At 35.7% G+C, this 10632-nt stretch overlaps 1 non-coding gene across 1 annotated transcript; it reads right to left on the bottom strand.

Annotated features, from left to right (window-relative positions):
* Positions 1-507: 507 nt before the first annotated feature.
* Positions 508-614, bottom strand: LOC115212459. Its single transcript, XR_003881738.1, has one exon. It is a non-coding gene; the product is annotated as a U6 spliceosomal RNA (small nuclear RNA).
* Positions 615-10632: the final 10018 nt, after the last annotated feature.

The following is a 10632-nucleotide window of genomic DNA, read 5'->3' as shown; positions in this document are numbered from 1 at the left end:
CTTCGAAACGTGGAGTAGATGAAATTAAGGCGACTGAAGAAGGGGAATTTTCCCTGTTTTGTATGTCCTGTACTCTATTTTTCCGTTGTTTAAAAAAAATAACCATGTCCTTGGTTTTGTGTTTATGTTTTCGTTTCTCATTGTGTTCGACGTTTTGTTGGGTGTCCTGTACCCATATATGCATGTATATATACATGTAGAAGTAGGTACGTACATATATGTATGTATATATGCATATGTTTTATTTATTTATTAATTTATTATATGACAGAACGCACGCATCCCTTTCTAAGTAAGATTGTTCTATATATATATATATATATATATATATATATATATCTACGACGGGTTTCTTTCATTTTACGTTTACCAAATCTACTTAGAAAGATTTGGTCGGCCCGAGGCTATAGTAGAAGACACTTTACCAAGGTACCGTTTAATGGGACTGAAACCGGAACTATGTTGTTGGTAATAAGCTACTTACCACACAGCTACTCCTGCGACTAGAAGAATATGGAACACTTCACGAATTTGCGTGTCATCCTTGCACAGGGGCCATGCTAATCTACTCTGCATCGCTTCAATTTTAGTATATGTACTACCGAAGCTAGTAACACACACACACACACACACATATATATATATATACGTGCATACATGCGTGCATACATACGTGCATACACACGTACACTCATGTATATTATATATATATATTATATATATATATATTATATATATATATATATATAAGAGTATCCACCTGTGGATAACTCTAGTGCTAAAAATAGCTCGAAGCAACCACAGAAGATCCGTTCACGGAAACGGATCTTCTGTGGTTGCTTCGGAGCTATTTTTAGCACTAGAGTTATCCACATAGTGGATGACTCTCTAATAATTTATGTATAAATTGTATTTCCTCCGTAGTTTTGTGCTAAGCCACTTGGTGTTAAATTACGTATTATTATTAAATTAATATCGATTTTTTCACCCTCATTTATAATTTTATATATATATATATATATATTTACACCCACTCGGAATATACACAATGTAAAGGTAAGATTCAACGATGGAGGTCGAGAAATTACTAAGCTCGGAGCAATCCATGAAAGGTATAAAAGAACAATTTTTTAGGATCGATAGTTTTTTATTGACGTAGAAGGTTGTAAATCTTCTCCATATCGAATTTCGATAAGGTAAAAAAAGATATTTTATTGTTCATGCATAAGAAATTCAGTTGCCATGTATGCGCCAAAAAAATTCCAAATTCAAGGAACAGAGTTGATAAAATCCAGGCTACATATGTTTCATGTGTAGCAGCACTTCAGAATTGGTATATATTTATTTGGCGACTGATGGAGGCTAACACGAAATACTACATTACTTAGTTCATAGTTAGACATGCAAAAACATACAGTGCAATTTCCAGGAGATGCCGTCTCTGCTCCGAGGAATCCCTCTCTATTCTATGGACTAACGGAACGATGCTTAATAGAATTTCTGAAAGGCTATCGTGATACCTACACGCATATAAATGTACTTTCGCACAAAGCAGTGAGAGTGAATTCTGAGTAAACGTTAACTCAGTGTAATTTTATTTTATTTTATTTGAAGGTATGGATGACTTAAATTCACTTTAAACCCGTTCTTCTAAACACCTACTAAATATTTAACTCGCTTTGTAACCATGTGTTCGACTACTCTCTCATCTGCATATGCTCACATTTTTGCTAATGCTAATGCTTGTATGAGCGCGTGTACTCCTGCCATGCAGCTTGGCCGAGGGCGTTTATACATCCATATCTGTTAACGGTTATTTTCAATACTTTTCTCGCTCGATTAAGTGTTCGTTTCTATTTTTATCTTCTGCAATTTTATCTTTGGATTTTCTATATATATGAAGAATTTTCCTCCGTCTGGCTGTTTTTCTCTCTACAAAACAAAAAGTTGCATTATGGAACTGTGATTTTAAAGAGTTTTTTTTTTATCACCCAACGAAATACGTCTACACCACCAGATACTCCTGAACCAGATTTTGTGTGTCCTACAAAAGAAGTTGATGCTAGATGTGTCGAAGCAATTGTTGTGATTAATATTACATTCTCGTATATTCCATCGTCTGTCTTTCATTTATTATATATATATATATTTATATAGTGTAAACAGAGTTAGTGGTTATGATAACCGACTAGGGGATAAGATATCCGTATGTACTATCGGTATCCGGGCATTGCTGTGCAGGCACACTATGCACGTAGAATACAGGTAACAACAGGATAAATAAGTGTTTATCAGGAAGCAAGTACAAATAAGCAGAAAATGGAGAAAACCTCAGGTTAACAAACATCGATTCGACCACATTTATAACTTACTTTTTAATACAAAGCATGACGTAACAAATAGGTGATGAAACAAATATATTTGTTACTTCATGCTCTGTATTAAAAAATAATCTATAAATGTGGTCCAGTCAGTGTGTTGGTTAATCTGTGGTCTTCTCCATTTTCTGATTTTTTGTACATATTTTGGTACATACTGCCTATATTAATTATATATTCTCAAGGTGTTGCTCCACCAAAACAATAAAAGAACACACACACACACACACACACACACACACACACATATATATATATATATATATAATATTAATTAGAGACAAAACCACTATTTTGCAAATCAAACAAAGAAAGACTTAATACAATACATAAAAAAATTTAATATAAATTAAATAAAATAAAATTTTATTTAATTTATATTAAATTTTTTTATGTATTGGATTAAGTCTTTCTTTGTTTGATTTGCAAAATAGTAGTTTTGTCTCTAATTAATATTATATAATATTTTGCTATAAAATTGGATTCAATCCTAAATCTGATTTTTCCTTGTAAATTTGGATTTATTCCCTAATATTTATTATATATATATATATATATCTGATGGGATTCGTTCTGTTTCCGTCCACTAGATGTATTCTGCGGGGAGAGAAGAGAGAGAAGTTACAATGGATTTGTGTTGCACATGTGTGAATATGTCACACCAATAACTCGTTTACTACATCCAGACTCTCTCTGTGACTTCACATGTTAGCAAGGTCATGGAACATTTGTCAGGAGGAGACTTATCACTTCCCTAGAAGAGAGTGACTTGCTCACAAGCACACAACATGGTTTTCGCCCGAGAAGGTGCTGCCTCACACAGCTACTACAGCATCACGACGCGATACTGAAACAGACGCTCAAACGCCCGAATTGGAAATTGGGTTATCTCGCTTTTGTCAAGGCCTTTAACAATGTTGGTCAAGGGAGGATGTATTACAAGCTGTGTAACCTTGGAATCACTGGAAAACACGAAGTGTGCTTGGATACATTTCGAAAGACAAATGTTAGGCAGTTGTATCAAATGGTATGCTCCCTCTCTCTCTCTCTCTCTCTCTCTCTCTCTGAGATATCAATGGGCTGCGGACTTCCTCAAGGAACTGCACCGGGAGGGTTACTGTTTATGGTGGCTCTCTCAGATATGCCCTCAATCATAAAGGCATCCACTCACATCTGCTATGCTGACGATACGGCAATATCAGAGGCGATCAAGGAATCTGTCGACATATTGAAACTGCAAAATAACTGACATGCAAAATGCTAAGCATCCCATGTGCCAATTACCAAGTTGGCAACGTTGTGTCGAGAATAGCTTGATTGATTTTGAGGTCATTCAGAATCAGGAAAAAATATATCATGCTGCTCTTATAGGGAACTTTCGTTCTCAGTCGCCTGGATTAGATCCCAACTCTGGTCACCTAAGAGCATCATACTGGTGGCGGAATTTGAAGCAATCTAGCTCCGCTACACAGTGAAGATTGACTCAGTGAAGCAGATGAAGTCTCGGGGTGGGGGATAAAGGAATTAAAACTCCACCCCTTATAGAAAACGCGTGACGTATATGCAGTGATATACATATGGGATATCTGGAAGTACTACTTCCTAACTTTGGAACTGAAAGCTACACCAACCATCGAACTGGATAGCAATGCATGATACAAAAGTTCCTCTCTTCGTCATCTCGAGTAAAGATCCAGTACTGTAACAGCTTGAGTTTCAGAGGACCCTATTATTCACCATTCAGCAAAACAACCAGTGTCGAAGTGGGGGTTTTAAAGGATCATATAGACAAATGTTTATCTCAAATACCAGAAAAATCCACATTCCATCGGGGAGCACAAAGGAGAGCGTCTCTGTCCAACTCGCTACTTCTCCAAAAACAATACAGAAAGGAAATCCAACCATACTGATAGGTAGTGCTCCAGCATGACCCTAGTCTTTACCTGAAACCAGTAAGATATGAAAGATAAAATATATTTATATACGTATGTATGCGTGTGCGTGCATGTGTTTGTTGCTGTGTGTATTAGAGAACGTAGAGACGTTAGAGTGGGAAATATCTGCAGATATAATGATGCACATGTAAAGATAAATGACTACACGTGCAAATGACCACATTTATCAATACACATATAACCAGGTACGAAGCATTTAGCAACAAGATACGCTTTCGATAAAACAGTTGCTCCCGCAAAGCAAATTAAGTAAAATTTGGGATTTTGCGGAGTGTCAAAATAGGTAACACAAAAAGGACAGGGAAAACAGGCAGCAAGGGCTGCTTAACCTAAATGAGGTTGTAGTGGTGAACGCGTAATTCAAGTTGGACATGAGATAAACAAGAACACGTCTTCCTTGTTCCAGCTACAACGGAGAGAAAGAAAGATAGCGGATGGTCAGGTGGGAGCCGCGTGAGCAAGGGGGAGGAGAGAGTTAGAGAGGGTGACAGAGTAATAGGATAGAATAGTGGGAGAAGAGGAGGTAAAAGAATGAGATAAAAGGGAGAAAAACGAAAGAGTAAAAAGATCTATAGAGTGCTCCAACGTGACCATCAGCTATCTTTCTTTCTGCCTGCTATCGACCTCAGGCCTCAAGTAGCGCTTATTTTATTGACTCCTAAAGGCAAAGTCAACCTCGACACAATTTGAACTCGGAATATAAATACGGAGGAAATACGACTATTCATTTTGCTCGGCATGCATGTTGTCTGTTCCGGCGAACCTGATGTAGTATTCTTATAAAATTTTACTGTTACTCAATCAAAATTTATATTATATATTTTTATCAACATCCAGCAAGTTGTTTTATGAAATAGGGGAGATAGAAAGATTTTGAGATTGAAGAACAGTTTTTCCAGGTACGTAATTTAATATTTGAATGTAGGCAATTTCCACAAGTATTTCAGAATATAATTTCCTGATTGAATATTAAATTCAGCTATTTTAAGTATTATAAATATTTATAGCGTAGAGCTTTACGTAGGCCACGGGAATATTGGGGAATATTACTGAGTCTTCCTCTCACAGATAGAGATATCTCAGCATAGAAATGTAAACAAATTTGCCTTAGGTGTAATGATATCAGGATATCACGATTAGATTTTCGTAGGGGACTAAAGTATATATATATATATATATATATATATATATATATATATATCTTTCTCTTCTCTCCATCTCTCTGTCCCTGTATGTACATACACACAGACATACACATACAAACACACACACAAACGCACACACAAACATACAGAAACACGCACACACGCACTCATACATACGCACACATATGATGCATTTATACTTACCAACGTGTATTATAGAAGTCGTGTCGTTCTCATTGTGGAATGCTAATAATTGAAGATTCGTAACGCGAATGCTATTTTAGAGAGAATACAAACAGCATGCATATCAGGGGAAATATATTTGCCATTACCCCAATCCACATTACACTGAGATTTTCACAAATGCAAAAATTCTGCAACGAAAAAATCTCTACAAATATATATATATATATATATATATATATATTATTATTATTATTATTATTATTATTGAGTGAGAGAGCAGTTCATGCCATCAAAGTGACACTGGGGTAAAATATACGAAGCCCAATATACCCATCATGACTACCCGTCTGATAAGGGCACACCAGGCACATGCATCACAACCATATGTGTGCGACATGGTGATCTCATATCAAGATAAACAGCACATGACCTTGCAGGTGGGGCCCAGTTAGAATTTTCTTCAGGTTGAGTAGCCCATCCCGCTCAAATGGTCCCTGAATAAGGGTTGTTTAAGGATGTTGAAAGAACCACCCATGTTTCCAGAGGTGAATTATTCAAACCCCAAAGAATCCCTCTCAACACATGGCTATGATGCTCCCCCACTACTTCTGCTCGTGATCAGAGATGCACACATCGTCAGCCACTAAGGGACATGCTCAACTGGTTAAGCTCAAACAACTGACAAGCAAATCTGTGGTATTGAGCAGAATATTTGCTGTAGCCCATCTTTTATACCAAGACAAAACAATGTACATGATAACACTTCCAATCAGTTAAGATCAGAAGCCATGAGAGCCACTGCCTGGTACTGCATCAGGGCATTTATTATTATTATTATTATTATTATTATTATTATTATTATTATTATTATTATTATTTTTTTATTATTAATCTTTAGTATTATTATTATTATTATTAATCTTTAGTATTTTTATTATTATTATTAATCTTTAGTATTTGAAATATACAGGTTTATTCAGGTTAAAGCACTTGCAAACACACTTATCGATAGATAAATAGATTGACAGACACACAGACAGACAGATAGATAGCTCGATACACAGATAGATAGATAGATATATTTATCGATATTATTGAAACGTTATGTGAGATGTTCCATAGCATGCCAAAGCATGTCACCTGTTCAGTGAATTTATTAGATTTGTATGCAGTTGACTAACTCCACAAATATTCTCTATTTTCAACATCCTTGTTGTCATTACGCCGAAGGCAAATTTATTTATATTTCTATACGCAGATATTTCTAATGAATTTCATGTCGAAACCTTTTACTCGCAACATCCACGGATTTTAGAATGTGATATGACTTAACTTGCAAAAAAACATCCGTTCAAATTAAATGACGGTGTCTAAGACCTTTCAGTATTTCAAATCGTTATTACAAATATATTACACGCTATATTGTGCTATGAACAATATAATGGGGTATAAATTCTATTCTATTATCCATGTGCAATATGTCATGTTGGTTGGTAAGAATTATGGTAGATATATACCTACACCATAAGTATTAATATTATTATTGAGTGAGATAAATGTGCATTCCATCAAAGTGACACTGGGGTACAAATATACGAAGTCCAGTATACCCATCATGACTACCCGTCTGATAAGGGTACACTAGGTCGTGCATCACAACCATATGTGCGCCACATGGTGATCTCATATCAAGATAAACAGCACATGACCTTGCAGGTGGGGGTCCAGTTAGAATTTTCTTCTGGTCGAGTAGCCCATCTCACTCAAAAGATCCCTGGATAAGAATTGTTTAAGAATGTTGAACGAACCACCTATGTTTCCAAAGGTGAATTATCCAAACTTCAAAGAATTCCTTTCAACACACGGCTATGATGCTCCCCCACTACTTCTGCTCATGATCAGAGATGCATATATCGTCAGCCATTAAGGGACATGCTCAACTGGTTAAAGTCAAACAACTGACAAGCAAATCTGTGGTATTGAGCAGACTATTTGTTGTAGCCCATCTTTTCAACAAAAACAAAAGAGGGCAAATGATAACACCTCCAATCAGTTAAGATCAGAAGCCATGAGAGCCACTGTTTGGTACTGCATCAGAGCATTTATTATTATTATTATTATTATTATTATTATTATTATTATTATTATTATTATTATTATTATTATTATTATTATTCAGGTCGCGGCCTGGAATCGAACTCAGAATATTGGGGTTAGTAGTGTGCGCTATTAACTCAAAGATTCAGAGTTCGATTCCAGGCAGTGACCTGAATACTAATAATAAAATTAATAATAATAATATAATAATAATAATAATAATAATAATAATAAGAAGAAGAAGAAGAAGAAGAAGAAGAAGAACAAGAACAAGAACAACAACAAATAGAAGGAGAAGAACAACAAGAACAAGAACAAGAACAAGAACAAGAACAAGAACAAGAACAAGAACAAGAACAAGAACAACAACAAATAGAAGGAGAAGAACAACAAGAACAAGAACAAGAACAAGAAGATCAACGAAAAATACCTTAGGAATGAGAACCCAGGTTCGAAATTTCCCCAAGACACCTGAAGAAGGCTGAAGGTTATATCAGCCGAAACGTTGTGTTAACAACGAACAAGATGAATACAAATATCCGTCAAATGTAAATAATATAAATAATGTACATAATTCCTCATATCTTAAATATAGAACTGTATAAAAAATGTACTATTTTTGAAAATTTTCATGTGATTAGTACAACACTTAAGCTGTTGAACTGTGAGGCTAATGGCTTAAGAAATACTCTTAATTTAAATGCTTATGAATAGAATTCACCAAATGAAATCAAAAAGTGATAAATTGTCCATCAGCATGAGCATTAATATATCTAGTTTTGTACAGGTTATGAAGTTTAGCAAAACTGAGTGTCAAAATCTGCTGCACGAATGCTCCGAAATACTTGGAGATTTTACACAGCTGTTTCTGGGCCGTAACTTTGTCACATCCCTAGAGATACGTAACATGATATTTACGCAGTTCGATTAGTATGGAACTAATTCTGCAAAATGTACTTGCTGTGATCTATACGTATACAGATTAATTTTATTACAACACTATCATAATGCAGTTCTATATTTCAGAAATACGGAATTATGTACTACGGGCATATGGGCATATGGCGTAGTGGTTACGAGCGCGGGCTACTAACCACAAGAGTCGGAGTTCGATTCCAGGCAGTGACCTGAATAATAATAATAATAATAATAGTAATAATAATAGTAATAATAATAATAATGATAATGATAATGATAATAACAATAATAATAATAATAATAATAACATCGAAAGATATCTTAGGAATGAGAACCCAGGTTCGAAATTTCCCCAAGACAAATGACAAAGGCTGGAGGGTATATCAGCCGAAACGTTGTGTAAAAAACAAGATGAAGACAAATATCCGTCAAATGAAAATAATGTAAATAATATAAATATAATCATGATCATGATTATTTTGATCATCATCACCGACGTCACCATCAATGCATCCATCGACCTCACGAACGCCGAAACCACCACGGCCTCCGAAACCACCACGGCTGCCGAAACCAACACTGCCGTCACCGCCACCACCGCCGACGCCGCTCCAGCCACCACTGAAACAGTAGTATGCTGTATATTATTTGTATGCGACATTTCTGTACGCCAATATTTTGAATACAAATTCCGTCAACATCTGCTTTCTTTTTTCAGAGATCGATCAATTTGTTTGCACTGTTTTTCTTGAATTCAATGCATATGTTAGTATGAATTAATATTACTCTCCATTTATGTTTATTATAGTTGACATCCAGCTTTATTTATATTGATCTCTGTAATTTCCAAAACTATGTAAATTTATTTTTGCTTGGATATGCAATCTGCATGCATTTGCGTAAAAGTATAAAAAATAGTAATAAAACGCTTATATTATACTTGAATGCTGTTTTATTTTGCCTTTTACTCGAAATATGTTTTAGCTTCTAAATATAGCAATACCATAATCCAGTAAAACGGTTTTGAATCATATATTTGCCAGCTAAAATATATTTAAATAAATAAAAAGAAATATGTGTAATATGCTGTTGATTTTATGACAACCTGAATAAAACTACAATGTTTTCCTTTGTATGATATAATGGCGTGATGTCACATATCATAACGTTAAACGTAGTTGTAAGAGTATAAGGATGTATTACTTCTATAATATTATATTCTGCTGTAGGCACAAGGCACGAAATTTGAGTGGAGGGGTCCAGACGATTAGGTCGATCCCAGTACGCAGCTGGTATTTAATTTATCGGCACCGAAATGATGAAAGATAAAATCTAATTCAGCGAAATTCGAACTCAGAACGTAGCGGCAGGCGACATACCTATTTCTTTACTACCCACAAGGGGCTAAACACAGAGAGGTCAAACAAGGACAGACAAATGGATTAAGTCGATTATATCGACCCCAGTGCGTAACTGGTACTTAATTTATCGACCCCGAAAGGATGAAAGGCAAAGTCAACCTCGGCAGAATTTGAACTCAGAACGTAGCGGCAGACGAAATACCGCTAAGCATTTCGTCCGGCGCGCTAACGTTTCTGCCAGCTAGCCGCCTTCTTACTTCTATAAATGTTGAGCGCAATGTGCCTTGGTGTGTTGAACAATTCCCATCAAAGAAAGTACAGGGGGTCGATTCATGCGACTATAAATTGTTCGCAGTGGTGCTCCAGCATGAGCGCGGTCTAACGACTGAAACTGGTGTCAGATAATGGTTGGATCGTGCAAAAACCTGTATTTATGCTGATAAAATATACTCGAGTATGATGACAGTACATTTAAAAACACACGTGCGCGCACAATCATACATTCGTTTGCAGACACGCACATACTCACTCACTCTCTCTCTATCTCTCTGTGTCACACACACACACACATATACACACACATCCACACATT

Source organism: Octopus sinensis, linkage group LG5, assembly GCF_006345805.1.
Source record: "Octopus sinensis linkage group LG5, ASM634580v1, whole genome shotgun sequence".
NCBI classification, from domain to species: Eukaryota; Metazoa; Mollusca; class Cephalopoda; order Octopoda; family Octopodidae; genus Octopus; species Octopus sinensis.
Note: the sequence above shows the minus strand (reverse complement) of the source record. Positions and strands in the feature narration are given on the sequence as shown.